Source organism: Triturus cristatus, chromosome 2_2, assembly GCF_964204655.1.
Source record: "Triturus cristatus chromosome 2_2, aTriCri1.1, whole genome shotgun sequence".
NCBI lineage: Eukaryota > Metazoa > Chordata > Amphibia > Caudata > Salamandridae > Triturus > Triturus cristatus.
This window is the reverse complement of record NC_140582.1, coordinates 765,345,977-765,368,900: the sequence shown is the minus strand read 5'-3', so window position 1 is coordinate 765,368,900 and position 22,924 is coordinate 765,345,977.

The following is a 22,924-nucleotide window of genomic DNA, read 5'->3' as shown; positions in this document are numbered from 1 at the left end:
TGACTTTGTGCTGCATTCTGTCCATCAATGGTCTTTTTGCATTTGTCACCCCAAGTGGCATGGGTATGCTCAGACGTGAGTCCCGTGCTCTCTATGCCACTGGAATCAGGCTATCTGGCTGAGGTGGGGTGAAACTCCGAAACCGGTCCTAGCATGCTTGTTTCCAGTCCAGGGAGGACCTGGCCTGGCAGTTCGGGCTGGACTGTTCCCATTGGGCACAGGGTCAAGACTGATTTGCATATGGCTGGGTCCAAACTGGAATGGCATGGTGAGCAAAAAACAACAATGGATTTAGGCCCAGATCTCTGTACTGGGGTGAATGTATGACATTGTTCTGCATTCTGTCCATCAATGGTTCTTTTTGCATTTGTCACCCCGAGTGGGACGGATATGCTCAGACGTGAGTCCCGTGCTCTCCATGCCACTGGAATCAGGCTATCCTGGCTGAGGAGGGGTGAAACCCTGAAACCGGTCCTAGGATGCTTGTTTCCAGTCCAGGGAGGACCTGGCCTGGCAGTTCGGGCTGGACTGTTCCCATTGGGCACAGGGTCAAGACTGATTTGCATATGAATTAGATATAAATGGCCGCACACTGCTCGTCATACCAGCAAGTTGCCCCATGGAACTATGGGCGATGTAGTAGCGACGGCGAGTACGCCTATGCTACGAAGTGTAAGAGTAAGTATGTGTCGCATTAGCCATCCCTGGACACGTGTTTCGAGGTAGTTGCCTCTCGTCAGCAGGGAGTAGGTAAGTGTAGAGGGGTGCCGTGTAGACTGCCTGCAATTAAAAGTAGGTAAAGTACCTTTCAAGGCGCGCAGGTGCCGGTCAAAGACTCGTCAGTCCGGTAGCTCAGGAGAGCCGTAATGAATTAGATATAAATGGCCGCACACTGCTCGTCATACCAGCAAGTTGCCCCATGGAACTATGGGCGATGTAGTAGCGACGGCGAGTACGCCTATGCTACGAAGTGTAAGAGTAAGTATGTGTCGCATTAGCCATCCCTGGACACGTGTTTCGAGGTAGTTGCCTCTCGTCAGCAGGGAGTAGGTAAGTGTAGAGGGGTGCCGTGTAGACTGCCTGCAATTAAAAGTAGGTAAAGTACCTTTCAAGGCGCGCAGGTGCCGGTCAAAGACTCGTCAGTCCGGTAGCTCAGGAGAGCCGTAATGAATTAGATATAAATGGCCGCACACTGCTCGTCATACCAGCAAGTTGCCCCATGGAACTATGGGCGATGTAGTAGCGACGGCGAGTACGCCTATGCTACGAAGTGTAAGAGTAAGTATGTGTCGCATTAGCCATCCCTGGACACGTGTTTCGAGGTAGTTGCCTCTCGTCAGCAGGGAGTAGGTAAGTGTAGAGGGGTGCCGTGTAGACTGCCTGCAATTAAAAGTAGGTAAAGTACCTTTCAAGGCGCGCAGGTGCCGGTCAAAGACTCGTCAGTCCGGTAGCTCAGGAGAGCCGTAATGAATTAGATATAAATGGCCGCACACTGCTCGTCATACCAGCAAGTTGCCCCATGGAACTATGGGCGATGTAGTAGCGACGGCGAGTACGCCTATGCTACGAAGTGTAAGAGTAAGTATGTGTCGCATTAGCCATCCCTGGACACGTGTTTCGAGGTAGTTGCCTCTCGTCAGCAGGGAGTAGGTAAGTGTAGAGGGGTGCCGTGTAGACTGCCTGCAATTAAAAGTAGGTAAAGTACCTTTCAAGGCGCGCAGGTGCCGGTCAAAGACTCGTCAGTCCGGTAGCTCAGAAGAGCCGTAATGAATTAGATATAAATGGCCGCACACTGCTCGTCATACCAGCAAGTTGCCCCATGGAACTATGGGCGATGTAGTAGCGACGGCGAGTACGCCTATGCTACGAAGTGTAAGAGTAAGTATGTGTCGCATTAGCCATCCCTGGACACGTGTTTCGAGGTAGTTGCTTGTTTCCAGTCCAGGGAGGACCTGGCCTGGCAGTTCGGGCTGGACTGTTCCCATTGGGCACAGGGTCAAGACTGATTTGCATATGGCTGGGTCCAAACTGGAATGGCATGGTGAGCAAAAGAAACAATGGATTTAGGCCCAGATCTCTGTACTGGGGTGAATGTATGACATTGTTCTGCATTCTGTCCATCAATAGTTCTTTTTGCATTTGTCACCCCGAGTGGGACGGATATGCCAGACGTGAGTCCCGTGCTCTCCATGCCACTGGAATCAGGCTATCCTGGCTGAGGAGGGGTGAAACCCGGAAACCGGTCCTAGGATGCTTGTTTCCAGTCCAGGGAGGACCTGGCCTGGAAGTTCGGGCTGGACTGTTCCCATTGGGCACAGGGTCAAGACTGATTTGCAGATGGCTAAGTCCAAACTGGAATGGCATTGTGAGCAAAAAAACTGTGGATTTAGGCCCAGATCTCTGTACTGGGGTGAATGTATGACATTGTTCTACATTCTGTCCATCAATGGTTCTTTTTGCATTTGTCACCCCGAGTGGGACGGGTATGCTCAGACATGAGTCCTGTGCTCTCCATGCCACTAGAATCAGGTTATACTGGCTGAGGAGGGGTGAAACCCCGAAACCGGTCCTAGGATGCTTGTTTCCAGTTCAGGGAGGACATGGCCTGGCAGTTTGGGCTGGACTGTTCACATTGGGCACAGGGTCAAGACTGATTTGCATATGGCTGGGTCCAAACTGGAATGGCATGGTGTGCAAAAAAACAATGGATTTAGGCCCAGATTTCTGTACTGTTGTGAATGTATGACTTTGGTCTGCATTCTGTCCATATATGGTTCATTTTGCATGTGTCACCCTGAGTGGGACGGGTATGGTCAGACGTGAGTCCTGTGCTCTCCATGCCACTAGAATCAGGCTATCCTGACTGACGAGTGGTGAAAACCCGAAACCGGTCCTAGGATGCTTGTTTCCAGTCCAGAGAGGACCTGGCCTGGCAGTTTGGGCTGGACTGTTCCCATTGGGCACAGGGTCAAGACTGATTTACATATGGCTGGGTCCAAACTGGAATGGCATGGTGAGCAAAAAAGCGATGGATTTAGGCCCAGATCTCTGTACTGGGGTGAATGTATGAGATTGGTCTGCATTCTGTCCATCAATGGTTCTTTTTGCATTTTTCACCCCGAGTGGGACGGGTATGGTCAGACATGAGTCCTGTGCTTTCCATGCCACTAGAATCAGGCTATCCTGACTGACGAGTGGTGAAACGCCGAAACCGGTCTTAGGATGCTTGTTTCCAGTCCAGAGTGGACCTGGCCTGGCAGTTTGGGCTGGACTGTTCCCATTGGGCACAGGGTCAAGACTGATTTACATATGGCTGGGTCCAAACTGGAATGGCATGGTGCGCAAAAAAGCGATGGATTTAGGCCCATATCTCTGTACTGGGGTGAATGTATGAGATTGGTCTGCATTCTGTCCATCAATGGTTCTTTTTGCATTTGTCACTCCGAGTGGGACGGGTATGCTCAGGCGTCAATCCTGTGCTCTCCATGCCACTGGAAACAGGCTATCCTGGCTGAGGAGGGGTGAACCCCGAAACCGGTCCTAGGAGGCTTGTTTCCAGTCCAGGGAGTAAAAAACGATGGATTTAGGCCCAGATCTCTGTACTGGGGTGAATGTATGACATTGTTCTGTATTCTGTTCATCAATGGTTCTTTTTGCATTTGTCACCCTGAGTGGGACGGGAATGCTCAGACGTGAGTCCTGTGCTCTCCATGCCACTGGAATCAGGCTATCCTGGCCGAGGAGGCGTGAAACCCTGAAACCGGTCCTAGGATGCTTGTTTCCAGTCCAGGGATGACATGGCCTGGCAGTTCGGGCTGGACTGTTCCCATTGGGCATAGGTTCAAGACTGATTTGCATATGGCTGGGTCCAAACTGGAATGGCATGGTGAGTAAAAACGATGGATTTAGGCCCAGATCTCTGTACTGGGGTGAATGTATGACATTGTTCTGCATTCTGTCCATCAATGGTTCTTTTTGCATTTGACACCCCGAGTGGGACGGGTATGCTCTGACGTGATTCCGAACTCTCTATGCCACTGGAATCAACCTATCCTGGCTGAAGAGGCGTGAAACCCCGAAACCGGTCCTAGGATTCTTGTTTCGAGTCCAGGGAGGACCTGGCCTGGCAGTTCGGGCTGGACTGTTCCCATTGGGCACAGGGTCAAGACTGATTTGCATATGGCTGGGTCCAAACTGGAATGGCATGGTGAGCAAAAAAACAATGGATTTCGGCCCAGATCTCTGTACTGGGGTGAATGTATGACATTGTTCTGCATTCTGTCCATCAATGGTTCTTTTTGCATTTGTCACCCCGAGTGGGACGGGTATGCTCAGACGTGAGTCCCGTGCTCTCCATGCCACTGGAATCAGGCTATCCTGGCTGAGGAGGGGTGAAACCCCGAAACCGGTCCTAGGATGCTTGTTTCCAGTCCAGGGAGGACCTGGCCTGGCAGTTCGGGCTGGACTGTTCCCATTGGGCACAGGGTCAAGACTGATTTGCATATGGCTGGGTCCAAACTGGAATGGCATGGTGAGCAAAAAAAGCAATGGATCTAGGCCCAGATCTCTGTACTGGGGTGAATGTATGACATTGTTCTGCATTCTGTCCATCAATGGTTCTTTTTGCATTTATCACCCCGAGTGGGACGGGTATGCTCAGACGTGAGTCCCGTGCTCTCCATGCCACTAGAATCAGGCTATCCTGGCTGAGGAGGGGTGAAACCCCGAAACCGGTCCTAGGATGCTTGTTTTAAGTCCAGGGAGGACCTGGCCTGGCAGTTTGGGCTGGACTGTTCCCATTGGGCACAGGGTCAAGACTGGATTACATATGGCTGGGCAAACTGGAATGGCATGGTGAGCAAAAAAGCGATGGATTTAGGCCCATATCTCTGTACTGGGGTGCATGTATGACATTGTTCATCATTCTGTCCACCAATGGTTCTTTTTGCATTTATCACCCCGAGTAAGACGGGTATGATCAGACGTGAGTCCCGTGCTCTCCATGCCACTAGAATCAGGCTATCCTGGCTGAGGAGGGGTGAAACCCCGAAACCGGTCCTAGGATGCTTGTTTTAAGTCCAGGGAGGACCTGGCCTGGCAGTTTGGGCTGGACTGTTCCCATTGGGCACAGGGTCAAGACTGGATTACATATGGCTGGGCAAACTGGAATGGCATGGTGAGCAAAAAAGCGATGGATTTAGGCCCATATCTCTGTACTGGGGTGAATGTATGACATTGTTCTGTATTCTGTCCATCAATGGTTCTTTTTGCATTTGTCACCCTGAGTGGGACATGTATACTCAGATGTGAGTCTCGTGCTCTCTATGCCACTGGAATCAGGCTATCCTGGCCGAGGAGGCGTGAAACCCCGAAACCGGTCCTAGGATGCTTGTTTCCAGTCCAGGGAGGACCTGGCCTGGCAGTTCAGGCTGGACTGATCCCATTGGGCACAGAATCAAGACTGATTTGCATATGGCTGGGTCCAAACTGGAATGGCATGGTGAGCAAAAAAAGCAATGGATTTAGGCCCAGATCTCTGTACTGGGGTGAATGTATGACATTGTTCTGCATTCTTTCCATCAATGGTTCTTTTTGCATTTATCACCCCGAGTGGGACGGGTATGCTCAGACGTGAGTCCCGTGCTCTCCATGCCACTAGAATCAGGCTATCCTGGCTGAGGAGGGGTGAAACCCCGAAACCGGTCCTAGGATGCTTGTTTTAAGTCCAGGGAGGACCTGGCCTGGCAGTTTGGGCTGGACTGTTCCCATTGGGCACAGGGTCAAGACTGGATTACATATGGCTGGGCCAACTGGAATGGCATGGTGAGCAAAAAATTGATGGATTTAGGCCCAGATCTCTGTACTGGGGTGAATGTATGACATTGTTCTGCATTCTGTCCATCAATGGTTCTTTTTGCATTTGTCACACCAAGTGGGACGGGTATGCTCAGATGTGAGTCTCGTGCTCTCTATGCCACTGGAATCAGGCTATCCTGGCCGAGGAGGCGTGAAACCCCGAAACCAGTCCTAGGATGCTTGTTTCCAGTCCAGGGAGGACCTGGCCTGACAGTTCGGGTTGGACTGTTCCCATTGGGCACAGGATCAAGACTGATTTGCATATGGCTGGGTCCAAACTGGAATGGCATGGTGAGCAAAAAAATAATGGATTTTGGCCCAGATCTCTGTACTGGGGTGAATGTATGACATTGTTCATCGTTCTGTCCATCAATGGTTCTTTTTGCATTCGTCACCCCGAGTAAGACGGGTATGCTCAGACGTGAGTCCCGTGCTCTCCATGCCACTAGAATCAGGCTATCCTGGCTGAGGAGGGGTGAACCCCCGAAACCGGTCCTAGGATGCTTGTTTCAAGTCCAGGGAGGACCTGGCCTGGCAGTTTGGGCTGGACTGTTCCCATTGGGCACAGGGTCAAGACTGGATTACATATGGCTGGGTCCAAACTGGAATGGCATGGTGAGTAAAAAACGATGGATTTAGGCCCAGATCTCTGTACTGGGGTGAATGTATGACATTGTTCTGTATTCTGTCCATCAATGGTTCTTTTTGCATTTGTCACCCTGAGTGGGACGGGTATGCTCAGATGTGAGTCACATGCTCTCTATGCCACTGGAATCAGGCTATCCTGGCCGAGGAGGCGTGAAACCCCGAAACCGGTCCTAGGATGCTTGATTCCAGTCCAGGGATGACCTGGCCTGGCAGTTCGGGCTGGACTGTTCCCATTGGGCACAGGGTCAAGACTGATTTGCATATCGCTGGGTCCAAACTGGAATGGCATGGTGAGCAAAAAAACGATGGATTTAGGCCCAGATCTCTGCACTGGGGTGAATGTATGACATTGTTCTGCATTCTGTCCATCAATGGTTCTTTTTGCATTTGTCACCCCGAGTGGGACGGGTATGCTCAGACGTGATTCCCGTGCTCTCCATGCCACTGGAATCAGGCTATCCTGGCTGAGGAGGGGTGAAACCCCGAAACCGGTCCTAGGATGCTTGTTTCCAGTCCAGGGAGGACCTGGCCTGGCAGTTCGGGCTGGACTGTTCCCATTGGGCACAGGGTCAAGACTGTTTTGCATATCGCTGGGTCCAAACTGGAATGGCATGGTGAGCAAAAAAACGATGGATTTAGGCCCAGATCTCTGCACTGGGGTGAATGTATGACATTGTTCTGCATTCTGTCCATCAATGGTTCTTTTTGCATTTGTCACCCCGAGTGGGACGGGTATGCTCAGGCGTGAGTCCTGTGCTCTCTATGCCACTGGAATCAGGCTGTCCTGGCTGAGGAGGGGTGAAACCCCGAAACCGGTCCTAGGATGCTTGTTTCCAGTCCAGGGAGGACCTGGGCTGACAGTTCGGGCTGGACTGTTCCCATAGGGCACAGGGTCAAGACTGATTTGCATATGGCTGTGTCCAAACTGGAATGGCATGGTGAGAAAAAAACGATGGATTTAGGCCCAGATCTCTGTACTTGGGTGAATGTATGACATTGTTCTCTATTCTGTCCATCAATGGTTCTTTTTGCATTTGTCACCCTGAGTGGGACGGGTATGCTCAGACGTGAGTCCTGTGCTCTCCATGCCACTGGAATCAGGCTATCCTGGCTGAGGAGGGGTGAAATCCCGAAACCGGTCCTAGGATGCTTGTTTCCAGTCCAGGGAGGACCTGGCGTGGCAGTTCGGGCTGGACTGTTACCATTGGGCACAGGGTCAAGACTGATTTTCTTATGGCTGGGTCCAAACTGGAACGGAATGGTGTGCAAAAAAACTATGGATTTAGGCCCAGATCTCTGTACTGGGGTGAATGCAGAACAATGTAATGCATAAAGTAAAGTAAGAAAATGCTAACTTTCTAAAAGTGGCATTTTCAGACCTGCAATTTAAAAACCAACTTCACTAAAAGGTGGGTTTTTAAATTGTGAGTCCAGAAACACCAAACTCCAATTTTCCATCTGCCCCTAATTAGAAGTTACACTTCTAAGGTGTTACAAGGCAGCTCCAATGCTAACCTGTGGGAGAGATAGGCCTTGATGTAGTGAAAAACGTATTTAGCTGTTTTTCACTACCAGAACGTGCAAACCTGAATGCACATGTCCAACCATTTAAACACAATGCTCCCAGCCCATGTGGCTACCTAGGGCCTATCGTAGGGGTGCCGGACATGTAATAAAAGGGAAGGTTCAGGCCTGGAAAGTAGGTGTACTTGTCAGGTCATTCTGGCAGTTTTTAAACCGGAAACACAGGCTCTACAGAAACCTGTTTTAAGGGCAACTCATATGAGTGGCACAATCAGTGTTGAAGGCCCACCAGCAGCATTTGATTTCCAGGCCCTGGGCACATATAGTGCAGTGTACTAGGGACTTACCAGTAAATCAAATATTCCAATCATGGAGAAACCAAATGCCATTATATTTTAGACACAGAGCACCTGCACTTTAGCACTGGTCAGCAGTTGTTAAGTGCCCAGAGTCCTAAAACCAACAAAAAGAAGGTCGACAAATAGGCAAAGAAAGGCAAAAAATGTGTGGTTTACCCTGCAAAAAGGTTCAGGTCCAACAATCCCTATTACCACGCATGACACAGAAGGTCACATAGGTACCCCCTTTGCCCCCAACCGGAGGGCACAAGGATAAATTGGACCCTGCTAGAGGCCCCAAACTCACTTTCCTACATGCTTTCCATGTCAGAAAGTTCGACATGGAAAGCCTGTTGGAAACCGAGTATGATAATCCTGAAGGTGGAAACACCTTCCAATGGGTTTATAGGCCGGTCTCCAACTGGCTGATGGGCTCCTGGAACCCGTAGGAAGCCAACCATAATGACCAGATGGTTTGAATTATGACGGGTTGTATTGTAATCAGCTTTCAGAATTGAAACCGATGATTTTGTTTTTAAAACCTCTGACCTAAGTTTGGAAGCTTTACGACCAAGATCGTAATAGGCCCCTATGCCTTGCAGGATGGCACTATTAGACATGTGCAAATGGCAAATTCTGGTGTTGTCCAGAAAGAAATACTGATTAGTTTTCAAACAAGAGGGTGTATAATTTAATGAATTGCAATGATTGTTGGATTATTCTTAATATATAGGAGGCTATTGAAATATTTTGGTTAGCTGTACATGTAATTTTATGGACGGTTTAAAATGTATATAGTTATGTTTTTAACCACACACATACTATAAATGTTAACCCCTCCGATGCTCATGATGGAATGGTTCCGTCATGAGCCGATGCCCCTGTGCTCATGACGGAACCATTCCAGGGATTTCTATTTAATCCCTGTGACCTTGGGAGCTAGGAAAGAGCTTCCCCAGCTCCCGAGGCCCCCTCCCTGGTTTCTGTGCCATGAAGATCAGCACGTACGTCACGCTGTCTTCATTGCACAGAAACCGAAGCTGAAATGAGCCTTTAGGCTCATTTCAGTTTCACTCTCCATGTGCTCAGGGGGCTATCTCAGCCCCCGGGCACGTAGAAAGATGGGAGAGGTATCATTGGAAATGGGAGAAGGGCAAGGGCCTTCGCTCCCCCCATATAAAAATGGGCTAAATTCAGTCTTTCTGCCCCCCTGGGGGGCAGATGGGGCAGTAGCCCCCAATCTGCCCCCCCGGGGGGCAGAGAGCCCACTAAACACCAGGGATTTTTTTGGTGTGCTTTTTCTAGGGTGGGGGCTGCCCAAAATGGGCACGCCAATGCCCCCACCCCCCACCACCATTACAGCCTTTCTGCCCCCCTGGGGGGCAGATGGGGCAGTAGCCCCCAATCTGCCCCCCTGGGGGGCAGAAAGCCCACTAAACGCCAAGGATATTTTGGGGCAAATCTGAATTAGGGTGGGGGCTGCCCAAAATGGGCATGCCAATGCCCTCACCCCTCCCCCACAAAAATTATAGTCTTTCTGCCCCCCGGGGGGGGCAAAAAGCCCAGTAGATACCAGGGATTTTTTGGGCAAATTTTAATTAGGGTGGGGGCATTGGCATGCCCGTTTTGGGCAGCCCCACCCTAATTAAAATTTGCCCAAAAAACTCCCTGGCGTCTTGTGAACTTTTAGCCCCCCCGAGGGGGCAGATGGGGGCATTAGCCCCCAATCTGCCCCGCCGGGGGGGCAAAAAGCCCATTAGACGCCAGGGTTTTTTTGGGTTGCAAGTTTGAATTCGGGTGGGGCTGCCCAAAACAGGCATGCCCATGCCCCCGCCCCCCCCCACGCAAACATTACAGCCTTCCTGCCCCCCCGGGGGGCAGATGAGTCAGGAGCCCCAAATCTGCCCCCCGGGTGGGGCAAAAAGCCCACTAGACGCCAGGGATTATTTTGGGCACATTTTTATTAGGGTGGAGGCATTGGCATGTCTGTTTTGGCAACCCCCACCCTAATTAAAATTTGCTCAAAAAAATCCATGGTGTCTAGTAGGCTTTCTGCCCGGGGGCATTAGCCCCCAATCTGCATCCCCGGGGGGGCAAAAAGCCCACTAGTCGCCAGGGATCTTTTTAAGCAAATTTGAAATACGGTGGGGGCTGCCCAAAACAGGCATGCCCATGCCCCCACCTGCTCCCCCGTAACAATTACAGCCTACCTGCCCCCCGTGGGGAGAAGATGGGGGCATTAGCCCCCAATCTGCCCCCTGGGGGGCAAAAAGGCCAGTAAACGCCAGGGAGTTTTTGGGCAAATTTTAACTAGGGTGGGGGCATTGGCATGCCTGTTTTGGACAGTCCCCACCCTAATTAAAATTTGCCCAATAACCTCCCTGGCGTCTAGTGGACTTTCAGCCCACCCTGGGGGGCAGATGGGGACATTAGCCCCCATCTGCCTTGCCGGGGTGGGCAAAAAGCCCTCTAGACGCCAGGGTTTTTTTTGGGCAAATTTGAATTAGAGTGGGGCAGCCCAAAACGGGCATGCCCATGCCCCTATCCCCTCCCCCGCAAAAATGTCAGCCTTCCTGCCCCCGGGGAGCTGATGGGGCAGTAGCCCCCAATATGCCCCCACGTGGGGCAAAAAGCTCACTAGACTCCAGGGATTTTTCGGGGCAAATTTTCATTAGGGTGGGGGCATTTGCATACCCTTTTTTGGCAACCCCCACCCTAATTAAAATTTGCTCAAAAACATCCATATGTCTAGTAGGCTTTCCGACCCCCTGGGGGGCAGATGGGGGCATTAGCCCCAATCTGCCCCCGGGGGGCAAAAAGCCCAGTAGACGCCAGGGATTTTTTGGGCAAATTTTAACTAGGGTGGGGGCTGCCCAAAACAGGCATGCCCATGCCCCCACACCCTCCCCCGTAAAACTTTCAGCCTTCCTGCCCCCCCGGGGAGCTGATGGGGCAGTAGCCCCCAATCTGCTCCTCCCAGGGGGGCAAAAAGCCCAGTAGACACAAGGGATTTTTGGGCACATTTTTAATTAGGGTGGGGGCATTGGCATGCCCGTTATGGGCAGACCCCACCCTAATTAAAACTTGCCCAAAAAACTCCCTGGCATCTTGTGGACTTTTAGCCCCCCTGGAGGGCAGATGGGGTCATTAGCCCCCAATCTGCCCCGCCGGGGAGGGCAAACGCCCACTAGATGCCAGGGTTTATTTTGAGGACAAATTTGAATTAGGGTGGGGGCTGCCCAAAACGCCCACACCCACCCGCAACAATTACAGACTTTCTGCCCCCCCTGGGGGGATGATGGGGGCAGTAGCCCCCAATCTGTCCCCCGGGGGCAAAAAGCACACTAGACGCCAACGATTACGCTGGCAAAGTGCCTAGCTGTAGTTTTGGAAACCTAGCTCTGCCGGCACCTAGGGAAACCAACAAAACCCACACATTTCTGAAAACTAGACACCCAGGGGATTCCAGGGAGGTATGGCTTGCGTGGATCCCCAACATTTCCCTACCCAGAATCCCCTGCAAACCTCAATTTTAGCTGAAAAAATCACTTGTTTCACACGTTTTTGTGTGGGAAAGTTGTGGCATCACCGGCACAAATTTCCTACCACCCAGCGTTCTCCCTGGTCTCCCGATAAAAATGGTGCCTCACTCGTGTGGGAGGCCCAAGTACTCGCAACAGGCAGGGGCCCAAAACGTATCGCGGTTAGTTGGGCCTCCCACACATGTGAGGCACCGTTTTTATCGAGCACGGGGCCAAAAACCCAGATGACCCCCCCTTGCAAAACCAGGTTGTTTGGTGATAGGCAATTTTGATGTCGCCTTAATACGTTTTGGGCCCTTGCCTGTTGCGGGTAGATGGGCCACCCACACGAGTGAGGCACCGTTTTTATCGGGAGACCCGGGGGAACACTGGGTGGTAGGAAATTTGTGTCAGCCCAGTGATGACACAACTTTCCCACACAAAAATGTGTGAAAAAAGTGATTTTTTTCAGCTAAAATTGATGTTTGCAAGGGATTCTGAGTATAGAAACGTTGGGGGATCCACGCAAGCCATACCTCCCTCAAAGCCACCGGGTGTCTAGTTTTCAGAAATGTGTGGTTTGGTAGGTTTCCCTAGATGGCCGCCGAGCACAGGGCCAAATACCCAGGTGACCCCCCTTGCAAAACCAGGTTGTTTTGTGATAGGCAATTTTGATGTCGCCTCACTACGTTTTGTGCCTTTGCCTGTCGCGGGTAGTTGGGCCTCCCACACTTGTGAGGCACCATTTTTATCGGGAGACCCGGGGGAACGCTGGGTGGTAGGAAATTTGTGTCAGCCCGGTGATGCCACAACTTTCCCACACAAAAATGTGTGAAAAAAGTGATTTTTTTCAGCTAAAATTGAGGTTTTCAGGGGATTCTGGGTAAGGAAACGTTGGGGAATCCACGCAAGCCATACCTCCCTGTAATCTCCTGGGTGTCTAGTTTTCAGAAAGGTGTGGGTTTGGTAGGTGTCCCTAGATGGCTGCCGAGCACGGGGCCAAAAACCCAGGTGACCCCCCTTGCAGAACCAGGTTGTTTGGTGATAGACAATTTTGATGTCGCCTCAATACGTTTCGGGCCCTTGCCTGTCACGGGTACTTGGGCCTCCCACACAAGTGAGGCACTGTTTTTATCGGGAGACCCGGGGGAACGCTGGGTGGTAGGAAATTTGTGTCAGCCCAGTGATGCCACAACTTTCCCACACAAAAATGTGTGGAAAAAAATGTTTTTTTCAGCTAAAATTGAGGTTTGCAGGGGATTGTGGGTAAGGAAAGGTTGGGGGATACATGCAAGCCATACCTCCCAGAAAGCCCCCGGGTGTCTAGTTTTTGGAAATGTGTGGGTTTGGTAGTTTTCCCTAAATGGCCGCCGAGCACGCGGCCAAAAACCCAGGTGACCCCCTTGCAAAACCAGGTTGTTTTGTGATAGGCAAATTTGATGTCGCCTCACTACGATTTGTTCCCCCGGGTCTCCCGATAAAAATGGTGCCTCACTTGTGTGGGAGGCCCAAGTACCTGTGACAGGCAAGGGCCCGAAACGTATTGAGGCGACATAAAAATTGGCTATCACCAAACAACCTGGTTTTGCAAGGTGGGTCACCTGGGTTTTTGGCCCCGTGCTCGGCAGCTATCTAGGGACACCTACCAAACCCACACCTTTCTGAAAACTAGAGACCCAGGAGATTACAGGGAGGTATGGCTTGCGTGGATTCCTCAATGTTTCCTTACTCAGAATCCCCTGAAAACCTCAATTTTAGCTGAAAAAAATCACTTTGTTCATACATTTTTGTGTGGGAAAGTTGTGGCATCACCGGGCTGACACAAATTTCCTACCACCCAGCGTTCCCCCGGGTCTCTCGATAAAAATGGTGCCTCACAAGTGTGGGAGGCCCAACTACCCGCGACAGGCAAGGGCACAAAACGTAGTGAGGCGACATCAAAATTGCCTATCACAAAACAACCTGGTTTTGCAAGGGGGGTCACCTGGGTATTTGGCCCTGTGCTCAGCGGCCATCTAGGGAAACCTACCAAACCCACACATTTCTGAAAACTAGACACCCGGGGCTTTGAGGGAGGTATGGCTTGCGTGGATCCCCCAATGTTTCTATACCCAGAATCCCCTGCAAACATCAATTTTAGCTGAAAAAATCACTTTTTTCACACATTTTTGTGTGGGAAAGTTGTGGCATCACTGGGCTGACACAAATTTCCTACCACCCAGCGTTCCCCCGGGTCTCCCGATAAAAACAGTGCCTCACTCGTGTGGGTGGCCCATCTACCCGCAACAGGCAAGGGCCCAAAACGTATTAAGGCGACATCAAAATTGCCTATCACCAAACAAACTGGTTTTGCAAGGGGGGGGTCACCTGGGTTTTTGGCCCCGTGCTCGGCGGCCATCTAGGGAAACCTACCAAACCCACACAGTTCTCAAAACTAGACACCCGGAGGATTCCAGGGAGGTATGGCTTGTGTGGATTCCCCAACGTTTCCTTACCCAAAATCCCCTGCAAACCTCAATTATAACTGAAAAAATCACTTTTTTCACACGTTTTTGTGTGGGAAAGTTGTGGCATCACTGGGCTGACACAAATTTCCTACCACGCAGCGTTCCCCGGGGTCTCCCGATAAAAACGGTGCCTCACATGTGTGGGAGGCCCAACTACCCGCGATACGTTTTGGGCCCCTGCCTGTTCCGAGTACTTGGGCCTCCCACACGAGTGAGGCACCATTTTTATCGAGAGACCCGGGGGAACGCTGGGTGGTAGGAAATTTGTGTCAGCCCTGTGATGCCACAACTTTCCAACACGAAAATGTGTGAAAAAAGTGGATTTTTGAGCTAAAATTGAGGTTTGCAGGGGATTCTGGGTAGGGAAAGTTTGGGGGATCCACACAAGCCATACCTCCCTGGAATCCCCTGGGTGTCTAGCTTTTAGAAATGTGTGGATTTTGTATGTTTCCCTAGGTACCGTCAGAGCTAGGGTTAAAAAACTACAGCTAGGCACTTTGCTAAAAAAGGGTCATTTTTCACTGCGAAATTGAGGTGTGTCCACATTGCGTTTTGCACCGTTTCCTGTCGCGGGCACTAGGCTGACCCACACAAGTGAGGTGCCATTTTTCTTGGAAGACTTTGAGGAACGCGGAGTGCATGGAAATTTGTGGATCCACGCGCATTACAGAACTTTCCACCACAGAAATGTGGGCAAAATTTGTTTTTTGGACAATTTTTTAGGTTTGCAAGGGATTCTGGATAACAGAACCTCGTGGGAGGCAGTCAAGTCACCCCATCCCGGATTCTCCTGGGTGACTAGTTTTTAAACATTTATAGGTTTGCTAGGTTTCCCTAGGTGCCGGCAGAGCTATGGTTCAAAAACTACAGCTAGGTACTTTGCCAAAAAAGGGTCATTTTTCACTGCGAAATAGAGGTGTGTCCACGTTGCGTTTTGTGCCGTTTCCTGTCACGGGCACTAGGCCGACTAACACAAGTGAGGTACCATTTTTCTCTGAAGACTTTGGGGAATGCAGCGTGCGTGGAAATTTGTGGATCCACGCGGATTCCAGAACTTTCCACCACAGAAATGTGGGGAAAATGTGTTTTGTTTGACAATTTTTTAGGTTTGCAAGGGATTCTGGGTAACGGAACCTGGTGGGAGGCAGTCAAGTCACCCCATCCTGGATTCCCCTGGGTGTCTACTTTTCAAAACTTTATAGATTTGCTAGGTTTCCCTGGGTGCCGGCAGCGCTATGGTTCAAAAACTACAGCTAGGCACTTTGCCAAAAAAGGGTCTTTTTTCACTGCAAAATTGAGGTGTGTCCACGTTGCGTTTTGAGCCATTTCCTGTCGCGGGCACTAGGCCGACCCACACAAGTGAGGTACCATTTTTCTTGAAAGACTTTGTGGAATGCGGGGTGGGTGGAAATTTGTGGATGCACGGGGATTCCAGAACTTTCCAACACATAAATGTGGGCAAAATGTGTTTTATTTGACAATTATTTAGGTTTGCAAGGGATTCTGGGTAGCAGAACCTGGTGGGAGGTAGTCAAGTCACCCCATCCTGGATTCCCTGGTTGTCTAGTTTTCAAAAATGTAAAGGTTTGCTAGGTTTCCCTAGGTGCCGGCAGAGCTATGGTTCAAAAACTACAGCTACGCACTTTGCCAAAAAAGGTTCATTTTTCACTGCGAAATTGAGTTGTGACCACGTTGCGTTTAGTGCCGTTTCCTGTCGCAGGCACTGGGTCGACCCACACAAGTGAGATACCATTTTTTTAGGAAGACTTTGGGGAACGCAGGGTGGGTGGAAATTTGTGGATCCACGCAGATTCCAGAACTTTCCACCACAGAAATGTGGGAAAATGTGTTTTTTAAACATTTTTTTAGGTTTGCAAGGGATTCTGGGTAACAGAACCTGTTGGGAAGCAGTCAAGTCACCCCATCCTGGATTCCCCTGGGTGTCTACTTTTCAAAAATGTATAGGTTTGCTAGGTTTCCTGTTAGAATCCGGGTTCTCTGGTTGGCACAGGTAGGTACTTGTGACAAGCAGGGAACCTTTCCTCTAGTCAGGGTAAGGGGTTACACTCCTAAAATAACCCCTGCTCACCCTCTAGGTAGCTTGGCGCGAGCAGACAAGGCTTATCTCAGAGCGTTATAGGTTAAGCATTTGTGAACACATACAGTAACCAAGTGACAACACTACAGATGGACACCACATAGGTTTTTATATTAAAAATAAGTATTCTTTATATAGAGTTACCACAAGACCTATAAACGACAAAAATACACAATACTGTTACTTTAGATGGTAGAAGTTTGCTTAGTTCTCTTAAGCTCTTAAATGCGACACTTTAAGTTAATGTACCTTAGATGCGACACGCAGGGCAACGAAAGTGTTGCAACGATGCTGATGCGATGAAGTTTTTGGTGCAAAGAAATAAAGACGTGAAGATCTCCCAGATGCGTTACGCTTCTCCGATGTTGCGAGAAGACTCGTCTCGATGCGTCGGCTGCAGCGGCGTCACCCCTTTACGCGATGTAACGACAGCGGCCTTGGCAGCGGCACTCTTCTCCGACGTTTGCGAGACGCTTTCGCTCGATGCAATGCTGCAGCGGCATCACCCCTTTATGCGATGCGACGACAGCAGCTCTGGCGGCGGCATGCTTCTCCGAGGATGCGAGGGGCTTTTCATGATGCGGTGCAATGCGACAACTACGATGGTTGCGATTGCGACACGCTTCCTCCTCGATGCGAGACTCTTCTCTTGATGCGGTGCAATGCGTCAGCTACGATGGCTGCGATGGCGACACGCTTCTTCGGTGTTGCGAGACACTTCCAGAATGATGCGAGATGCTTCCGCTCGATGCGAAGCTGCAGCGGTGACACCCTTTGCGAGATGCGACGACAGGAGCTCCGACGGCGGCACGCTTCTCCTTCTTGAGTCACGCTCCCAGCTCCTTGCGACACGCAGTCCCTCAGCAGGGCCAACAACAGCAGCAGGCACTTCCAAAGAACTCTGGGGAGCTGGGGGTGAAGTCCACTGGTCCTGGGACTTCGTTCAGGGGGCAAGCTCAGCACAAGCCCTTGGAGATCTTTTAAGCACAAGTTGAAATAAAGTATTTGTAGTCTTTCTCCTCTCCTTCCAGCAGCAAGGCAACCACTGCAGGCCAATCCCCAAGGTCAGGGACAGTACTCTCCTTACAGCTTTCCCAGTTCCTTCTCCTCAGGCAGAGGTTCTTCTTGTCAAGCAGGATCTAATTTCTTGGGAGCAGGGTCCCAATACTTATACCACTAATTCCTTTGTTCCTCTGGGTTAGAGGGGCCTTTGCCCAGTCCAAACCAGTTCTTGAGCACTTTGTTGACATGACTCTACCTTTCTATTCAGGGTGCAGGGCAGAGACATCAGCCGCTACACAGGAGGTTGAGCCAGCATTGTGGTGGCAGAGCACAGCACTATTCAGAGTCCAGGTGCACTCCTCCCACCCATCTGGATGTCAATCTCTCTGTTCACCACCAGGCTACCTAGCCCTGCCCCTCTGGGTTTCCCCAGCCCTGTCACTCACACAAACTAGACAGGCAGATACACATCAAAGCAGAGGCGGGCTGAAATGGTTAGGCAAGCAAATACCAACTTTCTAAAAGTGGTATTTGCAAACACAGAATATTAAAATAAACTTTACTAAAAGATGTATTTTATTATTCTGAGTTCAGGCATACTAAACTCGATTTTCAGCCATGTTCCCTGGGTCTGTTAGGATCATAGGATGTAACAATTCTAACAGCCCATTCTGGCCTATGGAGAACAGGTAGCCTTACAATAGTGAAAAACGAAAATGGCTGTAATTCACTATTAGGACATGCCACACACATCAGGGCTTGTCCTACCTTATGCTTACAATGCTCCCTGCCCTTGGGCCTACCATAGGGGTGACTAATATGAAGTTAAGGGAAGGTTTAGGGACTGGGAAGTGGGTGCACTTGCCCAGTCAGTATGACAGTACCAGATTGCACGTAGGTTCTGCTAAGGCAGACCTTAGACACATTTTACTAGGCCGCTTCTGTGGGTGGCACAACCAGTGCTGCAAGCCCACCAGCAGCATTTGTATTTACAAGCCCTGGGCACTCCTGGTGCACTTTACTGGGGTCTGACAGTAAACCAAATAAGCCAATCATGGAATCCAACCAACATATACATTTTAAATAGGGAGCACTTGCACTGTGGCACTGGTTGGCAGTGGCACAGTGCTCTGAGCGGCCAACACCATAAAAACACATGAGGCACAGCGACAAAAAGTGGAAGGGAGACTCACGCCAAGGTGCCAGGTCTAACACGTGTCCCCTCCAGCTGAAAAGTGGGGAGAACTACCCTACCCAAGGGAGTTCCTCATCACTAAGGCGGAAAAATCTGGACAGACTGTCAGCATTGGCGTAATCTGTACCAGGGCGATGTTCCACCGTGAAATCCATACCCTGTAGGGAAATGGACCACCTCAACAGCTTTGGATTCTCACCCCTCATATGCATCAACCATCTGAGGGGCCTGTGGTCTGTCTGAACCCGGAAGTGAGACCCAAACAGGTAGGGTCTTAGCTTCTTCAGTGCCCAGACCACAGCAAATGCCTCACGCTCAATAGCACTCCATCTCTGTTCCCGTGGTAGTAACCTCCTGCTAATAAAGGCTACTGGTTGATCTAGGCCCTCTTCATTAATCTGTGAAAGAACAGCCCCCACGCCATGCTCTGAAGTGTCTGTCTGAACGATAAACTCTTGGAGAAGTTGGGAGCCAAAAGCACGGTGCCGTGCACATAGCAGCTTTCAGGGCCTCAAAAAATTTCTGACAGGTGTCAGTCTAAATCACCTTCCTGGGCTGCTTCCTTAAAGTCAGCGCTGTCAAGGGGGCAACAATGTTGCCATACCCCTTGACAAACCTCCTGTAGTACCCGGTGACACCTAGGAAGGCTCTCACCTCTGTCTGGGTTTTGGGCGACTCCCAATTCAGGATGGTTTCTATCTTGGGTTGAAGGGGTGCCACCTGGCCACTCCCAACTTGGTGCCCCAAGTACACCACTGAACCCTGCCCGATCTGGCACCTTGATCGTGAGGCCTGCCATCCACAGCACCATCAACACTTCAACGTGGCGAAGGTGTTCCTCCCACGTGGAGCTGAACACTGCGATGTCATCCAGGTAGGCTGCACTGAACGAATCCAGCCCAACTAACACCTGGTTGACCAACCTCTGGAAGGTGGCAGGGGCATTCTTCATCCCAAAGGGCATAACCCGGAACTGGTAATGCCCATCAGGGGTGGAAAATGCTGACCTCTATTTGGCCCCATCGGTCAAGGCGATCTGCCAATACCCAGACGTCAAATCAAACGTGCTGAGGTAGTTGGCAGCCCCTAGCCGATCTATGAGCTCATCAGCTCTGGGGATGGGGTGTGCGTCAGTCCTGGTGACCGAATTGAGTCCTCTGTAGTCCACACAGAACCGGAGTTCGGGTGTGGCTCCCGGCGCTGCAGCCTTTGGGGCCAAGACTACTGGGCTGGCCCAAGGACTGCTTGAGGACTCAATTAACCCAAGGGCAAACATCTTGGAGACCTCCTCCTTGATGCAGGCCATTACCCTGTCAGTCACCCTGTAGGCCCTGTGCCGCACAGGTGTACTATGTGTCCACATCATGGACACACCAATCAGTGACATCGGGAATCAGGGAAAACAGGTCAGAGAATTGTCCCAGTAACTGGCGACAATCGTTCTGTTGCTCAGGGGTCAGGGTGGAAGAGAGGATGACACCATCCACTGACCCATCTTGCTCCTTGGCTGACAGGAGGTCAGGAAGAGGCTCGGTCTCCTCCTCCATCCCAGCATCTGTCGCTAAGAGCATGCCCACTTGGGACCTCTCCAAGTGGGGCTTGAGGCGATTGACATGAAGGACCCTCAAGGGGTTCCTTGGAGACCGCAAGTTCACCAAATAGGTGACAGGGCTCTTGCGCTCCACAACCTCAAAGGGACCGGTCCACTTATCCTGGAGCGCACAGGGCTCCACTGGGGCCAAGACCCATACCTGCTGTCCAGGCTGAAGCTCTACCAGAGTGGCATTCTTGTCGTACCACCGCTTCATCTCCTCCTGGCTGGCTTCCAGGTTTGCCTCGGCAAGTTCCCCTGAAACGCCTAGTCTGGTTTCTGAAGGCCAGCGTGTAGCTATATACATTCTGGGGAGGTTTCCTGGGAGATTGCTCCCAGCCTTCCTTGACCAGACATAGAGGTCCTCTCACTGGGTGTCCGTACAGAAGCTCAAAGGGACTGAACCCTAGAGACTTCTGTGGCACCTCTCTGTAAGCAAAGAGAAGGCATGGTAAGAGGACATCCCACTTACGCCTCATGGGTTCCTCAAGACCCATTATCATGCCCTTTAGGGTTCGGTTGAATCTCTCAACCAACTCGTTTCCTTGGGGGTGGTAAGGTGTGGTGAACTTGTAGGTTACACCACACTCTTGCCAAAGGGATTTCATATATTTAGATATAAAATTGGTACCTCGGTCAGACACCACCTCTAGAGGGAATCCCACTCGGGAGAAAATTCCCATCAGTGCACGTCCCACCACGGGGGCCATCACTGTCCTCAGAGGGATGGCTTCCGGGTACCGGGTGGCATGGTCCACCAGGACCAGGATGAACCTATTGCCCATCGCTGTCCTGGGGTCCAGTGGCCCTACAATGTCAATCCCCACTCCCTGGAATGGGGTACCGACCACAGGGAATAGCTGGAGTGGAGCCTTCTGCTTCCTTCCACTCTTCCCACTTGCCTGGCAAGTCTGGCAGGTCCTGCAGTGAGTGTCTGAACTACTGCGCATTTGGGGCCAAAAGAAATGGGTGACAAGCCTTTCAAAGGTCTTGTCCTGCCCCAAATGTCCTGCCAATAGCACATCGTGAGCCAGCCCCAGTAGGAAGGCTCTGAAGCGCTGGGGTACCACCAGCACACGGGCTGACCCAGGCTCAGCAACCTTAGGCTCAGAATACAGGAGGTCGTTCTCTCAGTAAATGAAATGTGTTCCAGACTGATCACCGTTGGCCTGGTCTGCAGCCTGCTGCCGCATACCCACGAGAGAAGGGCACTCTTTCTGCTCCCTGCAGAATTCCTCCCTGGAGGGTCCTCCTTCTTGCTGCCAATGGGTCAGCTCAGGCAGGTCCCCCAGTTCAGCTATCTATTCCCCTGTAGGTTCCAGGGCATCCCCCTCAAGGTCTGCTTCCTCCTGGACCGGGGATCTTCAGGGGCCGGTTTCCTGCGTCCCCTGCCTCTTCTCCCTAAGGCCGGATCCTGGGCGACCCTCTCAGGCTCCAGGTCCTCTTGAGCACCTCTACTTGCTGTCATGGACTGTGTGATGACACACGCCCAATCTGGCATACCCAACATCTCCAGGTGAGCATTCCGCTCTACCTTAGCCCAAGGTGAGCTCTCCAGATCATTCCCTAACAGACAGTCTACAGGCATGGCGGGCCTCACAGCTACCTGAAGAGTACCAGAGACCAACCCCCCACTCAAAGGGAACCTGAGCCACCGGGCAGTGACTCTCGGTGTTGTCGGCGGCAACAACCGGATAGAATGCTCCTGGGACAACCTGCTCCTGAGACACCAGGTGGCGCTTGACAGCCGTCACACTGGCTCCTGTGTGTCTGAGAGCTTCCACCCTATGGCCATTTATGGTCACCCACTGCCTGTATTTTTTAGTGTTCTCAGGCAGCTGGGTTTTGGGGACCACTTCACGGTCTCCTAATGAGACCAGGGACATTTCTACTGAACCCCACCCACCTTGGACACCTATCTCCCCACCCAGGGCTACACTAGCCGTCTGCTGGGGGGTTGCACCAGGGGGTGCTGGGGTACCAAACTGGCGACACTTGGGATCATTGGCAAAATGACCCAGCTCACCACATCTCTAACAGGTTGGGGGCCCTCTTTGAACAGGGGTACCTGTCGGGGCCCCAGTCGGTTTCTGGGGTGAGGGAGGCTGAGAACCTTTCCCTTGGTTCCCTTGGGGATTACTTTGGGGCCTCCTCTGGAACTCCCTCTGTTTACCCTTGTCCCCCCCGCTCTTCTGCTGGGGACCCTGCCCACCTTTGGCGGAGTATCCCACGGGACCCTTGTGGACCCTGGTACTGACCCAGCGGACCGCCTCCTCAGCAAGCTTCCTAGGGTTAGTCAGCCTACTGTCAATTAGGTGCTGGCATAGCTCAAGAAAACAATTACTGGACAAGTGCTCCCATGCCATTAAATCAAGAAGCCCTTGAAAATTATCAACCTTGCTACCCTTTACCCAACCATCCAGTGCTCTGCAAAAAAAAGTCACATACTCCACATACGTACTATTGGGAATCTTAGTGCAACCACTGAACCTCTGTCTATACATTTCAGGGGTTAACCCATACCTAGCTATTAAAGCATCCTTCATATGGGGGTAAGAGTTATGCGAATCTGAGGGCAAATCTAGCAGTGTGTCCCGCCCTTCACTCAAGAACCGCCCCCACAACTCCGCTCCCCAATCCTTCT